The sequence below is a fragment of the Ornithorhynchus anatinus genome, chromosome 21 (assembly GCF_004115215.2).
Source record: "Ornithorhynchus anatinus isolate Pmale09 chromosome 21, mOrnAna1.pri.v4, whole genome shotgun sequence".
Classification (NCBI taxonomy): Eukaryota; Metazoa; Chordata; class Mammalia; order Monotremata; family Ornithorhynchidae; genus Ornithorhynchus; species Ornithorhynchus anatinus.
The window spans coordinates 20,234,765-20,261,568 of NC_041748.1; the positions used below are offsets into that span (position 1 = coordinate 20,234,765).

Consider the following 26,804-nt stretch of genomic DNA (forward strand, 5'->3'; position numbering starts at 1 on the left):
TGATGATTCCCAGGAAAGGCCAATTCTAGGAGAACCAGGGAAATGTTCAGGGGGAAACAGAGCTGAAGAGGAAACCAGGAATCGGAGGAGCGTCCCAGAGCTTCCACCGCTCCTGCCCTTCCCAGACGCCTCGGATCTTTGCGAGAAAATCTCCCAGCACCCCTTGTTCTCTGCAAGGAAATCTCCCAGAGGCCCTTGCACCGTGAGAGGCCAGTGAAGGATCGGACCCGTGGGATTCTCGCCCGAGTGCTCGGTTTCCTGTGCTTCACCCCCTCGCTCTGGACTGCCGCACGTCCGGCCCCGGCTCTCACCTTCTCCCCTCTCCTGGAACTTCCTCCGCCTTTGCGTCCGGCAGACAGTTCGTCTCCCCATCTTCAAAACCCTTGTGAAATGGCATCTCCTCCAGGTGGCCTTCCCTGACTAGTCTCTCCTCTCCCCACCCTCTCCCCTCTGCCTCGTCAACACCTCCGCGATTCCTTTGCTCTTGAGTCCGGGCCTCCTAAGCCCCTGAGTACTCACTCCCCCCCCCCCCCCCCCATCAGCACTTAAGCACACGTTGTTTCCCACTGCTCGGGATTTATTTTCAGAAGCAGCGAGGCCTTGTGGAAGGAGCCCGGGCCTGGGAGTCAGAGGACCTGGTTTCTATTCCCGGCTCCGCCACCTGTCTGCTGTTGTTTCCTCTAGGCCGTACTCTCTGGCCTTTGACTACGAACATAAGAATAGAAGCCAATCCCTTCCCGGTGGAGGAACGGGAACCTGAACCCAGGCCTTCTGACTCTAGTCGGTCTCGTGCTGCACATTCATGCATCCAGTCATATTTCTCGAGCGCTTACTGTGTGCAAAACACTGTCCCAAACGCGAGGTCTGTCAGGCTTGCGAAAAAGGATTCTGAGGCAAACCAGGATGCTCTGCCACATGCCCGGCGTAACGCGTGAGGCGTCAGGTGGAGGTCTGGGTGTCCGGTTTCGGCCGGCCGGCAGCCCGCCCGAGAACCACAGAGGGTCCCGGGAGCCCCACCTCAGCTCGGGCTGAGGCCCAAATGTCGCCTTCCGGGACCACCCCCGAAGCCCCGTTGGGCTGAGTCTTCCCGGGATTTTGACCAGCGCGTCAACACTTTCTCTGTGCTTAAATGTTTCCACACTGGGGCCCGTGACTACTTTTCGATCACTGGCCAAGAAGCAACCTGAGGGAGAGTCGGAGAGTGATCCCTGGCTTGTAACTGTGGAATGGCCTCCGCCCCGAAGGAGAAGGAGCCACCAAGGGTAGTATGGTGTGGTTTCACTTCAGCTTTTTAATAATAATAATAATGGTGATGATGGTATTTGTTAAGTGCTCAATATGTGCCAAGCACTGTTCTAAGCGCTGGGGTAGATACAAGGCAATCAGGTTGTCCCACATGGGGCTCAGAGTCTTAATCCCCATTTTGCAGATGAGATCACTGAGGCCCAGAGAAGTTAAGTGACTTGCCCAAACTCACACAGCTGATAAGTGGCGGAGCCGGGATTAGAACCCACAACCTCTGACTCCCCAGCCCGGGTTCTTTCCACTAAGCCACCGTCCGACTTGCCCCGAATGGGCCGCTTTCATTTTTCCTTTGCTCCTCCCCACTGTTTCCCCATTGAGAAATAAAGTCTCTGCCACAGTGGCCACCATACCAGGCCAAGAAAGCTTTCATTTTGGCAAAGGCGGTATTTTAGGCACTTACTATGAGTCAAGCATGAGAGGCATTCCACCCACACCCCCTCTATTTTTTATTGCATTTTTAGACATTGTGTGTTAGGCACTGTACTGAGCACTGGCGTAGATACGAGTCAATCGGTTGGGACCCAGTCTTTGTCCCACATAGGACTCACAATCCAAGAAGGAGAAAAAACAGATATTGACTCTCCATTTTACGGCTGAGGCAACTGAAGCATCCAGAAGTGAAGTGACTTGCCCAAGGTCACGCAGCAGACAAGGGGCGGAGTCCGGATTAGAACCCGGATCTTCTGACCTCCGGGGGTGGGCTCTTTCCACTTGATCACGCGGCTTCTCCCTCGCTACCACTCCACAGAGATCACTCTCCCGCCTTTCTCAAAGCCGTCGGTCACTCGATGGTATTTACTGAGCGCCTAATGTTGGCCGAGGGCAGTGTGTCAAGAGTGAGAGGCTGCGTGTGTTCAGTTCACTTGAGCAGAATCAGCCGTGTAAGTTTTTCCCAAAAGATGTTTTCTTTTTATAGAGGCCTGGTACCATTATTTTGTCAAATTGATCTGACTTTTCTCCCAGGATTTTTCTTTTTTTCCGGTTTCAAGGAGATACATTTGCCTTTTCCTCCCCTTCCATCTAAAGGGAATATGATGTGAAGGGTAAAATATCAAGCGTAATAAGTCAACTTTCCTGACAGAAATAATAGGCCCTGCATCCATTTCCAACTGCTCTCCAAGTGATAACAATTAAGACCTGGACAGTTTGAACTTTTTACCAAGAATTAATGATGCATGTGAACACGGGGGGAAAAACGGCTAATAATTTATGAACTCTCCTCCGGATAAAAGTAGTAAGTTTTGTAAAGTGAGGAAAAGATTTGAAAGGTAAACACTTTGAAAAGCAGCCGGCGTATCTGCTCTGTCAATTTAGAATTTACTACATACCATTAACCAACCTAAAATAAGTTCTATGGTAATAACCCTTCAGATCCAGACGCCTGTGCAGACAAAGGTATTATTAAGTTAAATTACCCTAAAAGTGTTGGATTGACAGAAAGGTTCAGTCGGTGGTTTGGAAAGCCAAGGGCCCTAAGTGACAAAAGTAAACAGATACAGATGTTCTGTTTCTAAGAATCTGGTTTGCGGGCCGCTCGCTAAGAGGATTTCACTTTCCTTCTTTAAATATTTCGGGTCCCGCCTTGAAGAGGCCGGACCTCGCAAGAGGTCTTGGGGAACTTCGGAAGGTCTGCGTCTGGGGTGGGGGGATCCCGTGAAAGGTTTCGGTTCCGGGACGTGGGGCGGTGTGGATGGACAAGTGGTGAGAGTAATAATATTTATGCTCTTAGATCTGTGACCTTGGGACATTAGGTATTTGCCCCGCCGCCAAACCCCAGCACTTGAGAAGGAGTGCGGCCTAGCGGAAGGAGCGCTGGCCTGGGAAACGGTTCTAATCCCGGCTCCGCCACCTGTCTGCTGTGTGACCCCGGGCGGGTGACTTCACTTCTCCCTGCCTCAGTCGCCTCATCTGTAAAATGGGGGAGGAAGACTGTGAGCCCTATGCGGGGCAGGACCTGCATCCAATCCAGTTATCTGGTATCTGCCCCAGCGCTCAGTACGGTGCCTGGCTCATAGCAATTGCTTAACAAGTACCACCGTTAGTATTGCACATCTTTAAATGATCGATTATTTATTCGCATTAATATCTGACTTCCCCTCTAATAATAATAATAATAATGTTGGTATTTGTTAAGTGCTTACTATGTGCAGAGCACTGTTCTAAGCGCTGGGGTAGATACAGGGTCATCAGGTTGTCTCACGTGAGGCTCACAGTCTTCATCCCCATTTTACAGATGAGGTAACTGAGGCACAGAGGAGTGAAGTGACTTGCCCACAGTCACACAGCTGACAGGTGGCAGGGCCGGGATTCGAACCCATGACCTCGGAGTCCCAAGCCCAGGCCCTTTCCACTGAGCCATGCCGCTTCTCTAGACTGTAAGCTCATTGTGGGCAAGGAACGGGTCTGCTAGTTCTGTTGTGTTGTACTCTCCCAAGTGCTTAATACAGTGCTCTGCACGTGGTAAGCACTCAATAAATATCATTGGTTAACTGATTATTATTTTTAATAATAATCATAGTATTTGTTAGGCTCCTTGTCTTTTTCTTTGTGGTATTTGTGAAGCGCTTACTCTGTGCCAGGCACTGTACTAAGCGCTGGGGTAGATACAAGCTAATCAGGTTGAACACAATCCATGTCCCACATGGGGCTCCCGGTAACAGTCCCCATTTTCCAGGTGACATCACTGAGGCACAGAGAAGCGGAAGTTGTCTTGCCCAAAGTCACAAATGGCAGAAGTAGGATTAGAACCCAGGTCCTTCTGACGCCCAACCTCGTGCTCTATCCACCATCTTACATTGCTTCTCAATTTCCTTCTTTAAATATTCAGTGTGTCTTCTTCAAAAGGCTGGATCTTTGCAAGAGGTCTGTAGGAACCTCAGAAGGTTTTGTTTTGGTGGGTTTTTTCGGTGGGGGTGGCGCCTTGGAAGGTTTTGGTTCCAGAGCACCAGGCCTTGTGGATGCTCTAATGGTAATAGTAATAACAATGGCAAGAATAATAATAGTAATAATAAGCTTATAATTGTTAATAATTGTTAAGCTCCTTGTCGGCAGGAAATATGTCTGCCAATCTGCTCTAATCTCCCAAGATGTTAGTACAGCGCTCCGCTCGCAGTAAGCGTTCAATAAATACCATCAGTTGATTAAACTCTTACTACATACCAAGCCCTGAATTCCCGGTCTGGAAGACCCTGCTGAAGTAGACTCCCAGAGCTGGAAATCAGCCAGAACTGACCCGAACTTGGCTCTGCCACGTTGCCATTGGATTTTGTTCTTTCCGCTCGCGGCACTGTGTTGTTTTTCCTTTTCACGGTATTTAAGTGCTTACTATGTGCCAGGCATTGTACTGAGCGCTGGGGTAGATGCCAGGTTGTATCCAGCCTACTGTTTGCAGAGCACTGTATCAAACCCTGGCTGGGTACGAGAAGGTTAGTAGACATGATCCCTGCCCAAATAAGTAATGATAGTAATTACGGTACCTGTTGATTCATTCGCTTGTATTTATTGAGCACTTACTGTGTGCAGAGCACTATACTAAGCGCTTGGAAAGTACAATTCGGCAAGAGAGACGAGCCCTACCCAACAACGGGCTCACAGTCTGGAAGTACTTGTTAAGCGTTTACTGTGTGCCAAGCACTGTTCTAAGCACTGAAGTAGATACAAGTTAATGAGGTAGATACAGCGCTGGTCCCCCACGGGGCTCACACTCAATCCCCATTTTCCGGGTTCATCCGGTTTATCGCTTGGTTTTCCTGAAGCCCCAGGGCGAGCCCTTCTCCTCCTCCTCCTCCGTGCCACGCCCGCCACATGCTTCCCCTGTCTTCCAACTTTCAGAGGGACGTCCCAAGACAGGGGTCCCGCTGCCGAGAACGCCCCGGCTCCTGCCCGGACCTGGCCTAGTGGTTAGCGCCCGGGCCTGGGAATCAGAAGCCCCTGAGTTCTAATCCCGGCTCTGCCCCTTGTCTGCTGGGTGACCTTGGGCAAGTTACTTCACTTCTCTTGTCCTTCGTTCCCTCGTCTCTAAAACGGGGCTTAAGAGCGGGAGCCCCACGTGAGATGGGGCCTGCGTCCAACCCCATTAACTTGCATCTCCCCCGGCATTTAGTACAGTGCCTGGCGCATAGTAAACACTAACCAGAGGAGAATCAGCATGGCGCAGTGGCAAGAGCCCGGGCTTGGAAGTCAGAGGACTCCGGTTCTAATCCCGTTCCACCACTTGTCTGCCGTGTGACCTTGGGCAAGTCATTTAACTGCTCTGTGCCTCAGTTCCCTCATCTGTAAAAAGACTGTGAGTCCCATGAGGGACAGACAACCTGATTACCTTGTATCTTCCCCGGCGCCTAGAATAGTGCTTGGCACATAGTAAGCACTTAACAAATGCCATAATAATAATTAAATACCACAATTACTTCCGGACCTGTCTCCCTCCACTTGACTACCCTTGGCCGTCCCCTCTGAGGGGTTCGCGTTCCATCTGGGGTAAAGCGGGATTGTTTGCAACGAACTGCCCAGGCGGAGGGGTCGTTTTCCAAGCCCTAGACGGTCCGCCCCGGCCGCCCTCAGAGGGAACCTCCGGTCTCTTCTCTTCCCCGAGCGATCCTCGGGATCCCGAGGGGAAATGCAGAGAGAAGACACGCGGCCTAGAGGACGGAGCACAGGACTGGGAATTGGAAGACCCGGGTTATGGTCCCGGATACGAGGCCTTGGGCAAGTCACTGAAGGGCCTCGAGAGAAGCAGCGTGGCTCAGCGGAAAGAGCCCGGGCTTGGGAGTCAGAGCTCACGGCTCTGCCACTTGTCAGCTGTGTGACTGTGGGCAAGTCACTTAACTTCTCCGGGGCTCCGTGACCTCATCTGTGAAATGGGGATTAAGACTGCGAGCCTCACGTGGGACAATCTGATTACCCTATATCTACCCCAGCGCTTAGATCAGTGCTCTGCACATAGTAAGCGCTTAACAAATACCAACATTATTATTATCATCTGTAAAATGGGGCTACAGATACCTGTTCATTCATTCATCCGGTCGCACTTATTGAGCGCTTACTGTGTGCGGAGCACTGTACTAAGAGCTTGGAAAGTACAGTTCGGCAACAGATAGAGACAATCCCTACCCATTCTCCCTCTCTGCTCAAACCGCGAATTCTGTGTGTGGGACAGGGACTGTTTGGGGTCTAATCGTCTCGTAGCTGCCCAACACTTGGATGAAGAGAAGGCCCTTAACAAATACCCCAGTTCTACCTTAGCATTATTTTCTCTTTCTTCCTTTCGGTGGCTGAATTTTCCAGATCCCCGTACCTTTGAAATCTCCCAGTGTCAACTGACATCAGCCTTCGCACGCACTCCCGCTAGCAAATTGAAAATGCCACATCTCCCAAACTGCATTATTACCGTTTATAATTTTGATTGTTCATTTGCATACGAAAATTAGTCCTGTGACATGCGTGAATTTTATTTTATTCTTGAACTAATTATAAACAAGAATGCCACATTATTTACATAACTAATTATTGTTCCTTATGTTCCCCCGCTTTTAAATCACGGATCCATTCCGCACTGGTTAACGATGCAAATGAAAAATCAGGGAACATTTCTAAAGTTTTTAGGAATTTGTTCTATTTGCATCAAATACAAATTCTTTTGAATGAGAGATAATACGCTTTCCATTTTAATAGACTTAAATTAGGTCGATCTTAATTTATAGTTCATTTGAATGAATAATTCCTGTCTACCTGAGTGTGTTTTTCAGAGTCTAATTGTCGATGTTTATTAACCCATAAATCTGTCTTCCCCTTAAAGGATGAAGACGCTCCTCCTCCAGTTTCTCCCTCCGCCCCCCCAAACCCACCAACCAAGGACTTTTAAAGCCAGGCCCGAAGCCCTTTCTTTAATCTCCTCCTCAAATTCGCCACTCACCCTCTCTCTTTCAATACTTGCCCACTCTCTGAGTAAGGTCGTTATCGCCATCTCTGTGCCTCCCGCCGTTGATTAAAGAGTTCAGATTCAGTAAAATAGTGACAGCGACGTTTGGTATGTGCTGACTCTCTGTCAAGCACTGTGGTAAATACAGGTTAATGCGATTGGGCACAATCTCTATGCCGCATGGACTCACAGTCTAAGGGAGGAGACGATTAATTCCCATTGGACAGACGAGGAAACTGAGGCCAGGTAAAGTGAAGTGACTTGCCCACGATCACACGTAGCTGGCGAGTGGTGGAATCGGGATTGAAATCTGGGTTTCCCGACTCCCAGGCCTGGGCTCTTTCCTCTAGGCCACATTGCTTCTCCCTCCGTCCATCCCTCCCTCCATCCGTATATATACCACAGTAATCATATTTATAATACATGATTATATTATATTTCTATTATTGTGATATTTGATAAGCGCTTTCTTCGTGTCAAGGACTGTTCTAAGCGCTTCGCTAGATACAAGCTCGTCGGGTCAGACTCAGGGCCAATCCCAGCTGAGGCTCACAGTCTGAGTCAGAGGGAGTACGGGAAACATCGAATCCCCATTTTACAGTTAAGGTAACTGAGACCCAGGGAAGTGGAGTGCCTTGCCCAACGTCACAGAGCAGACAAGTGGCAGAGCCGGGATCAGGACCCAGGACCTCTGACTCCCAGGCCCGGGTTCTTTCCGCTGGGCCACGCTGCTCAATTTAATGTTTGATCATTTCTTTGGCTTACTCGATTGGTGGCTATTTTGTGGGTAAGGCTTATGTGTGCAGATAATCGCCTCTCCTCTGGGAGGTCATTTTCGATGAATCTGTCTATTTACACGTCTGCGTCATGTATGTAAGCTCATTATGGGCAGGGAACGTGTCTGCTGATTCTGTCGTCTTCTCCCAAGCGCTTAGTACAGTGTTCTGCAAGCAGTAAGCGCTCAATAAATTCCATTGGCTCCTCACCTTCTAACCCCTTCTCATTCTCCCTTTCAACTCCTCTTCCCTCCCTCCCCTCCCCAGTTGCCAATATGAGCAGATCTTTAAACTAGGGAGTGTCTCCTTGCCGGTAATTTATTTTGCAACCTGTCACCCCCTGCTAGAAGGTAACTTGCTTGAGGGCAGAATTACACTCCCCCCATGTGTTTATTATAGTGTTCTCCACACAGTAAGTCCTTAATGGATCAGTCAGTGGTATTTATTGATTATTATTTATTATTGCTGTATGCAAAGCAAAGTGCTGAGTGATTGGGAGAGTAACAATAATAATCGTGTTTGTTAAGCGCTTACTATGTGCCAGATCCTGTACTAAGCGCCGGGGTGGATACAAGGTAATCAGGTCAGACCCCGTCTTCCCTGCCCCGCATGGGACTCCCAGTCCCAATCCCCATTTCACAGATGAGGGAACTGAGGTACGGAGAAGTGAAGCGACTTGCCCAAGGTCAGGCAGCAGCCGAGGGGCGGATCCGGGATTAGAACCCGTGACCTTCTGACTCCCAGGCCGGGGATCTAGCCACTACACCAGAAGTGGTAGACGTCTTCCCTGCCCACAGGCAGCTGATCGATTGCCTGCAGCGGGCCCCGCGGCCGACCGCGAGCCCGTCGTTGGGCAGGGATCGTCTCTATCCGTTGCCGAATTGTACGTTCCAAGCGCTTAGTACAGAGCTCTGCACACAGTAAGCGCCCAATAAATATGAGTGAATGAGTGAATAAGTATTGTGGCAACTACTATAATACACTACCACTGCTATCAGCCAATCAAGGGTATTTATCGAGCACTTACGGTGTCCAGGGCGCTGTATGAACCCCTGGCGAGAGTACGATACACCCCCATTCATTCGTTCAATCAATCCTATTTCTTGAGCGCTTACCGTGTGCAACGCACTGTACTAAGCGGTTGGGAGAGTACGCTACAGCAACAAACTGACACATTCCCTGCCTACAGCGAGCTCACGGTCTAGAGGGGGAGATAGATATGAATATAAAGAGATAAATGAATAAATAACAGATATATACATAATATAATGACATTTATTAAGCGCTTACTAAGTGCCAAGCACCGTTCTAAGCGCTGGGGGCGGTTACAAGGTGATAGGTTATCCCACGAGGGGCTCACCGTCTTAATCCCCATTTTACAAATGAGGGGACCGAGGCCCGGAAAAGCGACGTGACTTGCCCGAAGTCACACGGCTGACAAGTGGCGGAGCCGGGATTGGAACCCATGACCTCTGACTCCCAAGCCCGGGCTCTTTCCGCTGAGCCACGTTGCGTGCCGAGGGGATGGGAGGGAGGATGAATGAAGGGAACAAGTCAGGGCCTAATAGTTTAGAGGAGATAGTTTACAATAAGAGTTGACAACATCCTCATCCGACACCCGTAACAGATGGTGAGCAGCCGTCTACCCAGGCAAGACAGACACCTTCCAAGTCAGAAAATGGAGCGGGATGTTTTTGAGGTGACTTAGTTCGGGTTTAGCATGGGCTGCCCCGAGGTGATTTATCCCGGCAGATTTTTATGGACCAATATGCTCTCCTTTCGTGATCTAGGGCCTCCGTAAAACGAATCACCGAACCCAGCCCCAAGCTGGAGAAAAATGGATCCGAGCAGAATTTACCTGAGGAGGGAAAAAACACAACAAACAAACCCAAATCCAGCATCTGCTGTGCTCTCTGATAAGTTCGGGCCGCCGTTGTGATGTCTCCGGTCGAGGCCGAGCAGCCCGATCTGGAATCAGGAGGCCGGTGACAGGACGAAAGGCAGTGTGTTCCTTGGGGAATCACTGGCTTGCTTCCGGGGTCTTGTCACCACAGAGGCAAAGACGCAATTCCAAACCATCTGACCTGTTTGGACAAGTCTTCAGAGCGGCGGTTGGTCCCAGAATTCATTCAGTCGTATTTATTGAGCGCTTACTGTGTGCAGAGCACCGTACTAAATGCTTGGAAAGTACAATTTGGCAACAGCTAGAGACAGTCCCTACCCAACAACGGGCTCACAGTCCAGAATCCACAGAATCCACCCCTCCAAATCATTTCTACTTAACCCCGCATTTTTAATTTACAAAGGAAGCCCACTAAAAACACATCCGTAGTCTCGTGGCGAAATCGGCTCCTCAAGAGTCACTGCGTTCCGGGTGGTAGAAAATAGGAATTTTCAAACAGACCCTACGTAGTGCCTTTACGTGATGGAGTATCGCCCCTCTCAGAGACCGGTCACAGTCTAGTGGGTGGAAAATACGCATTTTTAAAATGGTCTCTAATCTCACAAGTTTGGCCCGGGAGGTAAATCTCCGAGCTCGGGATGGTCCGGCACGGATATCCGTACGTTAAGATAACAGAGAGCGGGAGGTTGTAGGAAGGTAAGGGATATTTTCCAAGTGGTGTGATGGCTCTTTATTCATTCAGTCGGTCATATTTACTGAGTGCTTACTGTGTGCGGAGCACTGTATTAAGCGCTTCGGAAAGTACAATACGGCAATAAAGAGAGGCACTAGAAGGTTCTCTGAGGAATGGGGAGATGTGAACTGAACGATTTTTTAGAAGAATGATCTGGACTGCAGAGGGAAGCGTGGACTGGAATGGGGAGAGATAGGAGGCAGGGCGTTGAGGGAGGAGTCTGTTGCAGTAGTCAAAGAGAGGCAGCGGCGCCGAGCGGATAGAGCCTGGGAGTCAGGAAGACCTGGGTTCTAATCCCAGCTCTGCCACTTGTCTGTTGTGTGACCTTGGGCAAGTTGCTTAACTTCTCGGAGCCTCACTTACCTCATCTGGGAAATGGGGATGAAGACTGTGAGCCCTACACGGGACCTACACAAATACCAACATCATCATGGCGGGGAAAGGGAGAATTGGAGAGGCGTTGCGAAGGGAGAACGGCCAGGATCGAAGGGCCTCCTGCCCCCGGGTCTGAGCTGGCTGGAAGATGGGAGCTGTATATCATAATGTTGGTATTTGTTAAGCGCTTACTATGTGCAGAGCACAGTTCTAAGCACTGGGGTAGATACAGGGTAATCAGGTTGTCCCACATGAGGCTCACAGTTAATTCCCATTTTACAGATGAGATAACTGAGGCCCAGCGAAGTGACTTGCCCACAGTCACACAGCTGCCAGGTGTCAGAGCCGGGATTCGAACCCATGACCCCTGACTCCAAAGCCCGGGCTCTTTCCACTAATTCATGCTGAGGACTATTATCGTTTTTAATGCTATCTATTAGGCGCTTAGATTGGGTCAATCGCTGTACTGAGCGCTAGGCCCTCTGGGAAACAGTGCGGCCTAGTGGCAATGGTCTCGGCTGGGCCACGTGACCGACGTCGGCCCCGCCCTTCAACGGTCCGCGCACGTGACTCCCGCAGGGGCGGGGCCCTGAGCGCTGAGGCGCCAATGAGGGCGAGGCTTGGGGAGCACGTGACCTCGGTGGGGGGGCGGGGCCCGCAGCGCACGTGTCTCTGGTGCGGGCCACGCCCTGAACCCACGTGACACCCCCCCCCCCCCCAGGGAGCTCAGATTTGGGGCTTTAATCATATTAAATGCGAAATATCTTTTAATGAGGGACTTCCCTCCACCGCCATGGGTGGGTGGGTGCCCAGGGACGTGGGTTTCCCCGGCATCTCGGTGCTGCGGGGCACGTGATAGGGACCGATGAATCCAGGCCTCGAATTTTAGGCAGTTTGGGCCCCAAAATAATAATGATGATAATGATGTTGGTATTTGTTGAGCGCTGACTATGTGCAGAGCACCGATCTAAGCGCTGGGGGAGATCCAGGGTCATCAGATTGGCCCTCGTGAGGCTCCCAGTCTTCATCCCCATTTGACAGATGAGGGAACCGAGGCCCAGAGAAGTCAAGTGACTTGCCCACAGTCACACAGCTGAAAATGAAAGCGTGGTCTGCCCCGTTGGGCCTCGGGGCAAGGGAAGAGGTTTCCTCTAGCCTGATGGAGGCCTGGAATGAAGAATTCCCTGGAAGGAATTGGGGAATATCACCTCCTCAACCGCAGGGATGCGGATTTTCCGGTCCGTTTCCTCCTGGAACATCAGCTCCTTGAGGGCGGCGGCTGGGTCTTCTGAAGGGCTGGCAGCAATGGTAATGGCATCAAAATTAAAAATTATAATAATAATAATGTTGGTATTTGTTAAGCGCTTATTAATAATGTTGGTATTTGTTAAGCGCTTACTATGTGCCGAGCACTGTTCTAAGCGCTGGGGGAGACACAAGGTTGTCCCACGTGGGGCTCACAGTCTTCATCCCCATTTTACAGATGAGGCAAATGAGGCACAGAGAAGTAAAGTGACATATAATTATAAGTGAATTATATTATAATAACAATAATAATAATAAAGAAGCAGAGTAGCAGCGTGGCTCAGTGGAAAGAGCCAGGGCTTGGAAGTCAGAGGTCATGGGTTCGACTCCCGGCTCTACCATTTGTCAGCTGTGTGACTGTGGACAAGTCACTTCACTTCTCTGTGCCTCAGTTACCTCATCTGTAAAATGGGGATTAACTGTGAGCCTCACGTGGGACAACCTGATGACCCTGTAACAACCTGATTACCCTGTATCTACCCCAGCTCTTAGAACAGTGCTCTGCACATAGTAAGCGCTTAACAAATGCCAACATTATTATTATTAAGTCATAATAATAATGATATTGATGATAATAAAAATAACAGTCCTTGTGTTATTTCTTAAGTGCTTACTATATGCCAAACACTGTATTAAGCGCTGGGGTAGATACAAGCCAGTTGGGTTGGACACAGTCACTGTCCCACATGGGGCTCACGGTCTTAATCCCCATTTTGCAGACGAGGGAACTGAGGCACAGAGAAGTGAAGCGACCTGCCCGAGGTCTCACGGCGGACGAGTGGCAGAGCCGGGATTAGAACCCATGATCTTCTCACTCCCAGGCCCATAGACTCTCCACTAGGACAGCAATCAGTCATCAATTGAACTCTTACCGTGTGCAGAGCTCTGTACTAAGTGCTTGCAAGTGTAACGTATAACGGGGTTGATAGATCCCCTCCCTGCCGTAGTTTACAGTCTAGCGGGGGAGACAGACATTAACAGAAATAAATAAATTACAGATAGGGACATAAAGTGCCGTCCCTCTGAAGGAGGGGCGAAAATGGGTGCAAATCCAAGTGCCGGGACTCACAGTCTTAATTCCCCTTTTACAAATGAGAGAACTGAGGTCCAGAGCAGTGATGCTCTAGTCTTGTCATTGTCTAGCATCTATCGGTGGTATTTATTGAGCGCTTACCGTGTGCAGAGCACCGTACTAAGCGCCTGGGAGAGCGGAATAGAACAACGGAACCGTAGAGCACGGATTCCATAGGCCTGGTTCAGCGCAGTGCCCTCTGAGTAACTCAATAAAGAGTCCTGACGTCCCTCTTCCAGTCGGATGCCGGATTCCCGCCCGTCTCGGGGGACGAGCCCGAGCTGGCAGGCCGGGCCGGAGGGGACGGTGAAGGGAGAGGGGCCCGTGGGCACTTGCGGAAGGGCGGGAGAAGCTGGGGGTGGGGGCGGGGTTGACCCACTGAGCCAGGAAGCCGGATTCCTACCCCGGCGGGTCATACATTTATTTATTTTCTATCACTTAGAACCCATCGGCGGCATGACTGAAGTTGCTGCGGGCGCACGGAGGACCGCGGAGAGAGGCAGGGGTGAGTGCGAGGTTAACACCTGTGACATTTGTGACCGAAGGACTGGTTTGGCCTTTTTTGGTGTTTGTGGAAGAAATGCCAGCTGAGTTGGTAAAGGGGTGGGACCGAGGCGGGCCAGGGGGAAGGCGGGAGGTCTCTTGTCCCAACCTCCCCTCCTCACACCAGACTGTCGCGCCCCGGAGTGACCAGGAAAGAGTCTGGGGAGCCCGGGTGAGCGGGAGCTGCCGTGGTTTGGTCCGGTGGGGGCAAGGGCCCTCCATTCCCCCGGCAGGGGCCGGTGCCGGAGCTAAACGGAGCGTCCCAGTGAAGTTGGCCCCGCCGTCTTTGAGCAGAAATGTCAGTCAAGCGCGTTGATTGAGCTCTGACCGAGTTCAGCGCGCCCAACTAAGCCCTTGGGAGAGGGTGGTAGAACAACAACGCAGACACACTGCCTGCCCACTACGAGCCGACAGTCTAGAGGGGGAGACGGACATGAAGAGAAATAAGTGCATGACAGATATGGGCATAAATGCCATCCTTGGTGTCCCTCTGCTCGGAATTTGGAGGGCCGGGGAGAGGAGGCGGCCGGGATTTGACGGGTCGGGGGCCGGGATGCTGAGAGAAGCAGCATGGCGCAATGAGGGGCAGCAGGTGACCGGCACTAAGTACAGTTCTCTTCACACAGTAAGTGTTCAATAAATAGAAAGCGGAGAGGGTGGGGCTTCGAGGGCAACGGTAAGACTTTTCCATTTGTGCAGCCCACTGAGGGCCGAACTTCCGGCGGATAAAATTCCCCGGGAGGAGGATTCCCGAGCTGAAGGAGCTCATTCCCACCGGCCTCCAGTCGATCAGTCGATTAATTGAGTACTTACCACGTGATTCCTCCCCCAACCCGCGTTCCCAGATCCCCTGCCTTTTTTTTTTCCAGTGCCATTAAGCTGGGTCTTCCAATGTCATTCCATTACGTCGGCCTGTCTGGAGGCCGCAGACAAAGTGAGATGGATGAACGGTGCACGGGAGGACCGGGGGATTGGTTTCCGTGGTGATGAGGGCGCGGCGAGGGGAGCGTGTCATCCCTTCCAAACTGGACCCGTAGAGATTCTGAGGGCAGGGAGGACGATGCCCCTCCTGGGCATCGTGGGCAGGGGATGTGTCCGTTTATTGTCCGATTGGACTCTCCCCGGAGCTCGGTACAGCGCTTTGCACACAGAAAGTGATCAAAAAATATGACTGAATGATTGAATGAATGGCTGAGTGATGTCACTGTCAGTGCATTATGGTAAATATGCGAACCTGGGGGCTGAGCCGGCACCAGAATCTTAATGATAGTAATTGTATTGATCATGATCATAGCACCTGTTAAGCACTTACTGTGTGCCAGGTACTGTTCTAAGCACTGGAGTAGACACAAGCCAATCAGGTGGGACCCAGTCCCTGTCCCTTGTGGGGCTCACAGTCTCCATCCCCATTTTCATTTTATAAAGCATAAAATTCCCATTTTATGAAGCAGCATGGTATAGTGGCCAGAGCCCAGGCCTGGAAGTCAGAAGGTCATGGGTTCTAATGCCGGCTCCGCCACTTGTCCGCTGTGTGACCGTGAGCGAGTCACTTCATTTCTCTGGGCCTCAGTGACTTCATCTATAAAATGTGGATTGAGACTTGTTCTTGTCTGTCCGTCTCCCCCGATTAGACTGTAAGCCCGTCAAAGGGCAGGGACTGTCTCCATCTGTTACCGATTTGTACATTCCAAGCTCTTAGTACAGTGCTCTGCACATAGTAAGCGCTCAATAAATGCTGTTGAATGAATGAATGAACGAATGACTTGTGAGCCCCGTGTGGGATAATCCGATTTGCTTGTATCCACCCCGACGCTTAGTACAGTGCCTGGGACATAGTAAGTGCTGAACAAATACCATCATTATTATTATAATAATACCTGAGGGAACTGAAGCACAGAGGAGTGACGTGACCTGCCCGAGGTCTGCGGAAGAGCTCAGCCCCCACAATCGCGGAGGGGCCTGTGAGCTCGTCATGGGCAGGAAATGGGGCTGTTTACTGCCGTAACGTCCTCTCCCAACCTCTTAGTCCAGTGCTTTTCACACAGTAAGCACTCAATAGATACAATTGAATGAATGAATGAATGAATGAACGAACGAATAAATGAATGGGTCAATCCGAATGTAAGCTCAGCATGGGCACAGCATCACGTTAATATTAGTGGTATCTGTTGAGCAAGCTCCGAGGTAGGTCATGAGGCCCTATCTTTGGTGTCCCCATTTTAGCTCAGCAGAAAGGCAACTGATCAGTAATATTTATCGAGTGCTCACCGTGTGCAGAACAATGTACGAAGCGCTCAAGAGAAGCAGCGTGGCGTAGTGGCTAGAGCACGGGTCTGGGAGTCCGTAGGTCATGGTTTCGAATTCCTGCTCTGCCATTTGTCAGCTGTGTGACTATGGGCAAGTCACTTAATTTCTCTGGGCCTCAGTTACCTCATCTGTAAAATGGGGAGTAAGACTGTGAGCCTCATGTGGGACAAATTGATTACCCTGTATCTACCCCAGCGCTTGGAACAGTGCTCTGCTCATAGTAAGCACTTAACAAATACCCTCATTATTATTATTATTATTATTATTGTTGTTGGGGATCGGACTGCTCCCGGTCCCGGGAAAAGTTGAGCAGGATGAAAGGGGCCGCGTTCCCAGAATGCTTGGGGCCCAAGGCGCTTCGATTTCCTCACGTGGCCTCGCTTGAGAAGCAGCGTGGCCTGGCAGAAAAAGCAAGGGTCTGGGAGTCAGAGGACCTGGGTTTTTTTGGTTTTGGGTTTTTTTTTAAATGGTATTTGTAAAGCACTTATTGTGTGCCAGGCACTGTACTAAAAGCTGGGCTAGATACAAATTAATCCGGTTGACCGCAATCCTGGTTCGGCATAAGGCCCAGAGACTTAATCCCCATTTTATAGATGAGGTAACTGAGAACCAGGAAAGTGACTCGACTTGCCCACGCCACCCAGCACACAGTCGGCATAGCCGGGATTAGAACCCCGTTCCTTTTTACTGATCCCGGCTCTGCCGGTTGCTTGCTGTGTGACCTTGAGCAGGTCACGTCACTTCTCTGGGCCTCAGTTTACCACCTGCCCGCTCTACAGCGGTCACTTCTCCGGGCTTCAGCTTCCTCGTCGGTAAAATGGGGACTCAGTCCCCGTTCTCCCTCCCCCTTAGTCCACAAGCCCCGTGAGGGACTGCAAAGGAGCCTGACCTGATGATCTGGTATCTACCCCGGCCCGCGGTACAATGCGTGGTATAAAGTAAGCGCTTAATCGGTACCCCTCGCATTGAGATTATCACTGGTTGCCTGGTAAAAACACTCTCCATTCACTAGGGGACATTCTTTTGGGGGAGCGGTGGATTTCCGGGGAAAGTGGGGGTGGGGGTTGAACTGGAGTGATCCCCGTTTGACTCCGGATCTCGAGGAGTCGGCCGTGGAGGCCGAGGGAGGGGGCAGCGAGGGCAGTAGGGTCGGGGGGCCGCAGCCTGCAGCGAGAAGGGCCCGGGCCCCTCTCCATGCCCGCCCTCACACTTCACTCCTCTATCGCCAACCTTCTCATGGACCTCCATCTCGTCTGTCTCGCTGCCCGCCTCTTGCCCATGTCCTACCTCTGGCCTGGAACGCCCTCCCGCCTCATTTCTGACAGACCGTGACTCTCCCCCCCTTCAAGGCCTTACTGAAGGCCCGTCTCCTCCAAGAGGCCTTCCCTGACTAAGCCCTCCTTCCCCTTCTCCCACTCCCTTCTGCGTCGCCCTGACTCGTTCCCTTTCATTCATCGCTCCTCCCAGGCCCACAGCACTTAGGTCCGTATCCGCCATTTATTTATCTCTCTCAGTGTCCGTCACCCCATCTAGACTGTGAACTCATTCGGGGCAGGGAACGTGTCTGTCATCTTGTTCTATTGTCCTCTCCCAAGTGCTCAGTACAGGGCTCCGCACGCAGTAAGCACTCAGTGAATACGATCGACTGCCTGAGTGACATCTGCCGTTGCCAGCGGGCAAGTTTATAGACCTGGGAATTTGAAGTCCTTACACAAATTGAATCTGTTGTATAATGAGCTGGGCTGACTGGTAATGAGCCCTGTTGGAAATTAAGAAGCCTCGTTAGACCGTGAACAGCAAATTGCAAGTTTGGGTGAGAAGACGAGGAGTTCTGTTTTGGACGTGTTCGGTTTGAGACGTCGGGGGGACATCCATATTGAGGTATCCTGAGGGCGAGAGGAAATAGGAGATTGCAGAGAAGGAGAGAGATCAGGGATGGAGATGGGGATTTGGGAGTCGTCCGAATAGAGGCGGTAGTTGGAGCGAATGAGTTCTCCAAGGGAGTGGGTGTAATTGGAGAATAGAAGGGGACCCAAAACTGAGCCTTGAGGGACCCCCACAGTTAGGGGTTGGGAGGCCCACGAAAGAGACTGAGCGGCCGGAGATATAGGAGGAGAGAACCAGGAGAGAACAGCGTCAGTGACGGCGAGGTCGGCTGTTTCGAAGGCAACTGAGAGGTCGAGGAGGATTAGGTGGAGTTGAGGCCGTTGGATTCGATGAGAAGGAGATCACGGGTGACATGTTAGAGGGTCATTTCCGTGGGGTGAAGCGGACGGAAGCCAGATGGGAGGAGGGGTCGAAGAGAGAATTGGAGAGGAACTGGAGACAGCGGGCATAGACGACTCGCTCGAGGACTCTGGGGAGGAGCGAGAGAGGGAGATGAGGCGGGAACTGAAGGGAGCCGTGGGGCCGAGGGAGGGATTTTTTTAGGACAGGGGAGACACGATCCAAAGGAGTCAGGAGACCCAGATTCTAGGTCCAGCTCTGCCACTCGCCTGCTGGGTGACCTCGCCCAAGTCACCTTGGGTTGAAATCCCCGTCCTCCCTCTCCCCGAGCCTCCCAGCCTCAGGTGGGAGAGGGACTGTGTCCGACCTGATTATCGTCGTCTACCCCAGCGCTTAATTCCGTGCTCGACACTGAGGGAGCACTTAACAAATCCCCGATTAATATTATCCGGGTAAAAGGAAATCGTCGATGCGACGCCGTCCTCATCTTCTCAATATTCAAAATGGCGTGTGAGCGGAGCTTCTGCCTGCCCTCCACGCCTGTTGAGGTTCGAGTTGCAGTACAAATTGGCGTGTATGAATATTTATGTGCCGTGCGTGTGCGCGTGCGTTCGTGTGTGTGTGTGTGTATGGGGAATCGATGTGGGGTGGGGGGGAAACAGGAGGAAGGGAAGGTGACTGAGGGGAGGTAGAAGAAGGGAGAGGAGGGGGGATGTGAAGGAGGAGGGAGAGGAGGGTGGGGAGGACTGGGAAGGGAGAAGGGGAAGGAGGGAAAGGAGAAGGAAGAGGGGGAGGAGAGGAGGGAGGAGAGGGAGGATGGAGGCACGCGAAGAGGAGGGGAAGGATGGGAAGGAGATGAAGGAAGGGGAGGAGAAGGAGGAGGGGAACAGAGTCACCTCTCGTCACCGTCGTCCCTCTCCTGGAATAAGAGCGGGAATATTTCCGCCGCAGGCAGACGGGGCCTGCCGCCGGGGGATGCTTCAGGCTGGGGGCGGGCGGGAGAGGATGAAGACAGGAGGGAAGGAGGAGGTGGGGGGGTCCCGGGGCGGGGGTGGCTCCCAGAGCCCCCTCCCGCCTCCGAGTTGTGCGGCCCCAGCGAGGAACGCCGGCAAAGACAAGAAAAATGAAGGCAGCTGCAATCTCATTTTCCAGGGGCTGCAAGTCAGCCAGGAAATGGCTATTATTCCATCGACACTGTCGGAATTAAGTTATTTCCTTCACTAAATACGAGAACGTTCATGAATATCTATCGAGTGTCAGGTGCCGGTGGGTCCCGGCTCGGCCGACGGGCGGCTGTGGCTTGCCGGGCCCTCCGACGACGCACCTCAATCTCGCAGCCAACTGAAAGACAATAGTGTTTTAAATTGGTTAATAAATCTCGGGATTGATGCCCGGAGAAGGTCCGCGAACTTCATCTCTATTATCCGAGCGAGGCGCGGCCCGGGGAGGGAGCCCGGGCCTGGGAGTCGGGAGCCCCGGGTTCGAATCCCACCCACCCCCAGCGCCTGCCTCGTGGCCTTGGGCAAGCCCCTGAACCTCTCCGGGCCTCGGTTTCCTCGATCTTTAATCCCCGTCCTCCCCCTCGGACCGGGAGCCTCTGGCGACCGATGGTGTCCGACCCGATGATCTTGTACCTGGCTCTCGGTGCGTCAACCGGCCGTATCTATCGAGCGCTCACCGCGTGCAGGGCACCGTACCGAGCGCTTGGGAGGGGACAGTAGAACAGCAGAACAGACACCTTCCCTCCCCGCAACGAGCGTACGGTCTAGAGGGCTCGGCACACAGCGAGGGCTTAAGAATCGCCTCAGTCGGTGTTAGCGGCAGTAAGAGGGAGGCAGCCTGAGCCAGCGAGGTTGAGAAATCTGGGGTGAGAGCTCTCGGCTGCGCACCTGGGGAGATGGAGGCCGGGAGAGCAGGTGATAGAGGTCCTGCCCGCTCTCCACACCCAAAATCGTCTGCTTCTGCAATGAAACGTCATCATCGTCATCACCATCGTAGTAACTGTGATATTTGCTGAGCGGCATGACGGGCCAGGCTCTCTACTAAGCGCTGGGGTAGATACAAGGTAATGGAGTTGGACACTGTCCCCCAGAGGGCTCACAGTCTTAATCCCCATTTAACAGATGAGGAAACTGAGGCCGAGAGAAGTGAAGTGACTTCCCCAAGGTCACAGAGCAGGCAAGTGGTGGGGGGGGCGGAATTAGAACCCAGGGCCTCTGACTCCCGGGCCCATGTTCTTTCCACTAGGCCACACTGCTTCCCTAGAAGCATCTAATCCAGCCTCAAAAGAGCTCCAGGAGGGAGGAAGTTGCCCTGCTATTTGGCTAGCCTTTATTTTGCTTTTTGTTTTATGAGCGTTTTTGGTTTTTTTGTAATGGTATGTAGAAGCAGCGTAGCCTAGTTTACAGAGCACAGGCCTGGGAGTCAGAAGGACTTGGGTTCTAATCCTGACTCCTCCTCTTGTCTGCTCTGTGACCTGGACGAAGTCACTTGACTTCTCCGGGCCTCAGTTCTCTCATCTGTAAAATGGGGATGGAGACTGTGAGATCCATGTGGGACGGACACTGGGTCCAACCTGATTAGCTTGTATCCACCCCGGCTTTTAGTACAGAGCCTGGCACTTTGTCGACGTTGAACAAATGCCATATTAAAAGAAAATATTGTTACGCACTTGGTATATTCCAGGCACTGTACTAAGCACTTTTTTCCCTAAACTGACAGGCCCAGGAAGCTGTGAGGCAGAGACTCCACAGACACATACACGTATGTGAGTCTCGTGCTCTCCCCGTTAGTTACTGGGTGAGGGCTCGGGGATCCCCCAGAATGGGGCCTTTTCAGGAGAGGACAAGGAAGGAGGCCAAGCAGAGGAGAATCGGTTGATCGTGGATCAAGCACAGTGGGATGCAGCACGGCCGGCATAGCCGATGGAGCTCGAACCAGGGAGTCAGAAGGTCGTGAGTTCTAATCCTGGCTCCGCCACTTGTCTGCTATATGGCCTTGGGCAAGTCGCTTCGCTTCTCTGGGCCTCAGTGACCTCATCTTAAAATGGAGATATAATTTATTAGGAGAGGAGACTATTTGAATGCATCCAGAGTATTTTGAGTACGAAGAGCCGACCCGCCCGTGTGTTGGGGTTTTTTTTTTTTTCCCTTCCCACCTGTGAAGGAGCCTGTGAAAGTCCGTGGGGAGTTGACAACAAGAGGAATATTTAAGGAAGCGCCATCCCAGGTTCTGGCCTGTTTTCTTTTCAAGGGAAGTAACCTCTGAATTATCTAGAAAGTACACGGACCCTATGAAAGGAGAATTATGCCCAGAGAATTCAGTTATGCGGGGGGAGAGAAATGAAGGCTACGTGCTTCATTTGATCCCTTAAACAGAGCTTCGGCGCTAACTAGGGAAGCAGCGTGGCCTAGCGGAAAGGGCCCGGGCCTGAGAGTCAGAGGATCTGGGTTCTAATCCCATCTCCGCCACGTGTCTGCTGTGTGACCTTGGACAAGTCACTTCGCTTCTCTGGGCCTCAGTTCCCTCATCTGCAAAATAGGGATTCAGTCTCCGTTCTCTATTTAGTTGTTGAGCTCCATGTGGAACCTGATGATCCTGTATCCATCCCCGTGCTTGGCACATAGTAAGCAGCCCGGGCCTGGGAGTCAGAGGACCTGCCTTCTAATCCCGGCTCCGCCACTCGTCTTCTGTGTGATCTTGGAAAAGTCCCCTCGTTTCTATTAGTGAAGCAGCGTGGCCTAATGGATAGCACCCGGGCCTGGGAGTCAGAGGACCTGGGTTCTAATCGCAACTCCACCACTTGTCTGCTGTGTTACCTTGGGCGAGTCACTTCACCTCTGTGAGCCTCAGTTCCCTCCTCTGTAAAATGGGAATCAGGACTCTGAGCCCCATGTGGGACAGGGACTGCGTCCAACCCGATTTGCTTGTATCTACCCCAGCATTTAGATCAATACCTGGCGCACAGTAAGGGTTTAACAAATGCCACATTGATTATTATTATAATTATGGTACTTGTTAAGCGCTTACTATGTGCAGAGCCCTGTTCTAATTGCTGGGGTAGATACACGTTAATTAAGTTAGACACAGTCCCTATCCCACAGTGGGCTCACAGTCTCCATCCCCATTTTACAGATGAGGTAACCGAGGCCCAGAGAAATTAGGTGGCTTGCCCAAGGTCACGCACCAGACATGTGGCAGAGTCAGTATTAGGACCCGTGACCACCTGACTTATAGGCCTATGCTCTATCCACTACGCCATGCCGCTTCATGATTACAATGGTTACTGCTATGTTTATTATTATCCTTTTCCTTGGTAAAACTCCCCGGTAAAGCCCGGAGCCGTCGGCCGGGATCGTCTCCGGGGAGAACGTCCGGGCTCCCCGCCCCCCTACGGTGACACCGCCATCGTGGTGGAGAATTGCCTCTTTCAGCAATTACCGTTCTCGCTAAACATTTGTTATTTCCTGGAAAAACCCATTTCCCAGCCCCATAAGAGGCAGGCTGGCGCCTTAAAGAGGCCGTTTAGCAACAAAGGGGCTGCCGTTCCCATCCTCATCTTTAATCACATCCAGTTACAGGCTCTTCCTCCAACCTCCCACCGCACCCCAAAACTATCTCTTTCCACAGGACGGTTTATCCGGGGGAGCTGCGCTCCCCTATTTGTTCCTCACATCGAGCCCCAGTTCTTCTAGGAATCTCTTCTAACGGCGGCACACACATCTAACCCTGTATCCTCCCTGATAGCTCAACTCAAGGGTTAGGATAGTTGGAGAAAAGAAAAAGAAAACAAACAGAAAAGGAACCCTCCCCCCGTCCCCCCGGCCCTGTCCCCTGAAGAAACATCGTCAGCATAAAATCGGGTCTTGGAAATGAAGTATATTTGAATTTATGTAAAACAGCTCAGTTCTCACCCAAAATATCACATTGGACTTGCTTTACAGCTTTTTCGAGAAGCAGCGTGGCACAGGGGATAAAGCATGAGCCTGGGAGTCAGAAGGTCATGGGTTCTAACCCCGGCTCTGCCACTTGTCTGCTGAGTGACCTTGGGAAAGTGACCTCATCTGGAAAATGGGGATCGAGACTGTGAGTCCCATGTGGGACAGGGATTGGGTCCAACCCGATTTGCTCGTATTCACCCCGGTACTTAGTACGGCGCCTGGCACATAGTAAGCGCTTAGCAAATACCACCATTATCATTACTGGGCTTCAACAATATAGTAATTTCTAACTTGGATTTAGGGCAGGGGAATTCATTTGGGGATCTCAGAGACAGGTTGGACGGAGAGGCCATTTTATTTTTATTTTTAATGGGGTTTTTTAAGCACTTATGCAGTGGCAGACTCTGTATTAGGCACGGGGGTAGATACTAACTACTCAGGTTGGACACAGTACCTGTCCCATATTCATTCATTCAGTTGTATTTATTAAGTGCTTACTGGGTGCAGAACTCTGTAATAAACGCTTGAAAAGTACAATTCAGCAACAACGTGGGATCCACAGCCTTAATCTCCATTTTACAGGGGAGGGAACTGAGGCCCAGAGAACTGAAGCGACCTGTCCAAGATCCCACAGCGGACAAGTGGCGGAACTGGGATTAGAACCCAGGTCCTTCTGATTCCCAGGCCCGGGGTCTAGCCACAAGACCACGCTGCTTCTTGGTAGACATGATCCCTGTCTCCTAGGGTGTCTGGACTGTTAGCTCGTTGTGGCCAGTACAGATCTGTTGTACTGGACTCTCTCAAGTGCTTAGGACAGTGCTCTGTACACGATAAGTGCTCAGTAAACATCGATGATGATGATGATGATGTCGGGAAGGGAGACCGAAAGCTCAACTGCAGGCAAGGAACGTGTCTGTCAGGCCTTTAGTATTGTAATCTCCCAGTCACTTAGTCCAGTGTTCTGCAACCAGTGAACGCTCAGTAAATACCATTGATGAGGAGAAGGAGGAGGAGGAGGAGCTCAGCATCCGGTGGGGGAGGCCGACATAAAATGATTTCCGAATAATAGAGAAACGAGAAAGGAACATTTAAAGAGGGAAAAGGCAAATGTAAAAATACTCACTGGGGGAATTGTTTTAATGGTATTTGTTAGGCTCTCACTTTGTGTCAAACACTGTTCCAAGCACTGAGGTAGGTACAGGTTAATTAGGTTGGACACCGTCCCTATCCCGCATAAGGCTCACGGTCTAAACAGGAGGGAGAACAGGTATTTAATCCCCATTTTACAGTTGAGGAGACTGAAGAAGAGTAAAGTGGCTTGCCCAGAGTCACACAGCAGACAAGGGGCAGAATTGGGATTAGAACCCAGGGCCTCTGCTTCTCGAAGGAAGTATCTATTCTACTCCAAGAACTGGGGTTCATTCAGGAAACTCAGTTTGGAAATGGACCCTGCTCCCCAGGGCCCTCACAGTTTAAGAGGAAGGGCGGGCAAGTAATAATAATAATAATAATAATAATAGTTGTGGTATTTGTGAAGTGCTTACTATGTGCCAAGGAGTCTTGTCTTATGGGTCTCCGACCCATAGCGACGCCACGGCCACATCTCTCCCCGAACGCCCCGCTCTCCATCTGCGGTCGTTCTGGTAGCGGATCCATGGTTTTCTTGCTAAAAATCCAGAAGTGGTTGACCAGCGCCTCCTTCCGCACCGTCAACTTGAGTCTCCTCTCTCTCCCGTGCCGCCACTGCCCGGCACGGGGGTGTCTTGACTTGTAGCCGACGGCCTGCCGCTCGCCAGCCACTGACCAAGCTAGGATGGAGCGGACAGGCCTCTGCGTGGCTCCCCCTCCCGAAGCCGAGACCGGTAGAGGACTGGAAACTCTCCACGTGCCACCCTGAGAGGGGAAGCACTAGGGGAGATACAAGCTAATGCGGTTGGACACAATCCCTGTCCCACATGGGGCTCACAGTCTCCATCCCCATTTTACCGATGAGGTCACCGAGGTCCAGAGAAGTGAAGTGACTTGCCGAAGGTCACACAGCAGACAAGGGGCAGAGCTGGGATTGGAGCCCAGGCCCGTGCTCTTTCTGCTAGGCCGTGCTGTCTCTCGTTTCTTATTCCCCGTTTTACAGAGGGAAATAACGGAGGCCTCGAGCGGTCCAGCGACATGCTCGTGATCACGCAGCCGGTCGGTGGCAGAGCCGGGACGCTTAATAATGATGGTGGTTTCTGTTCGGCACTTACTCTGTGGTAAACGCCGGGTAGGTTCGAGATAAGCAGGATGGACACGGTCCCCGCCCCCTGTGGGGGCTCGCGGTCTGGGAGGGGTAGTAGGAGGGTGGCCGGGGGGAAAAGGCCAGGCACTGAATCCCCCTTTTAGAGATGAGGAGACTGAGGCCCAGGGAAGTGAAGTGACTGCCCAAGGTCACACGACAGACAAATAGCCAAGCCGGATTTAGAACCCAGGTTCCTCAACACTCAGGGCCGTGGCCTCTCCACTTGGTCATCCTGACTTTCAATCCCTGTTCCTCCCTGGCAGGCTGCCCTGCCTCTCTTTACGTAAAAAGAAGCAGCGTGGCCTAGCGGGTAGAGCCCGGGCCTGGGAGTCAGAGGACCCGAGTTCAGATGCCGGCTCCGCCACTTGTCTGCCGTGCGACCTCGAACAAGTCACTTCACTTCTCTGGGCCTCAGTTCCCATATCTGTAAAGTGGGGATTAAGACTGTGAGCCCAGTGTGGGACGTGGACTATGTCCAACATGATGAGCTTGTGTCCATCCCAGGGCGCAGTCCAGTGCCCGGCACTAAGTTAAAAAATGACATTAAAAAAACCCTTCTCTGAGCCTCAGTTACCTCGTCTGTAAAATGGGGTTAAGACTGTGAGGCCCCTGTGGGACATGGACTCTGTCCAATCTGAATATTCCCCTGAGAGAGGAAGTACTAGGGGAGATCGTTATTATTGATTATTAATATAACCTGATTACTTTGCATCTCCAGAGCTTAGAACAATGCCCGGCAAATAGTAACTCCTTAAGAAATACATTAAAAAAAAAAAAAAGACCTGATTAGTTCGTGTCCACCCCAGTGCTTAGTACAGTGCCTGGAATTTAGTAAATGTTCAACAGATGCCATAAAAAAACCCAAAAAACCGATTAGTTTGTATCCACCCCAGAGCCTAGTAGAGTATCTGGCAAATAGCACTGAACAAATACCATAAAAAAATAACCTAATTAGTTTGTATCCACCCCAGCACTTAGTACAGTGCCCGGCACATAGTACGCCCTTAGCAAATGCCATAAAAAAACCCCTGGATTAGTCTCTATCCACCACAGCGCCTAGTACAATGCCCAGCACATAGTAAGCACTTTACGAATGCCATAAAAAAAAACAACCTGATTAGTTTGTA

At 51.5% G+C, this 26,804-nt stretch overlaps 1 protein-coding gene across 2 annotated transcripts in view; it reads left to right on the forward strand.

Annotated features, from left to right (window-relative positions):
* TPST2 (tyrosylprotein sulfotransferase 2) overlaps positions 1-26,804 on the forward strand; it is a 210,536-nt gene that overhangs the window by 90,842 nt on the left and 92,890 nt on the right. Inside the window, exons 1-2 of one of the 2 annotated variants that reach the window (XM_039915055.1) lie at positions 12,245-12,317; positions 13,829-13,891. The gene's annotated coding sequence lies outside the window, so the exon portion shown is untranslated. Of the gene's footprint in view, positions 1-12,244; positions 12,318-13,828; positions 13,892-26,804 lie in introns of those variants that run through there. The other variant, XM_029049102.2, reaches the window with a different exon arrangement.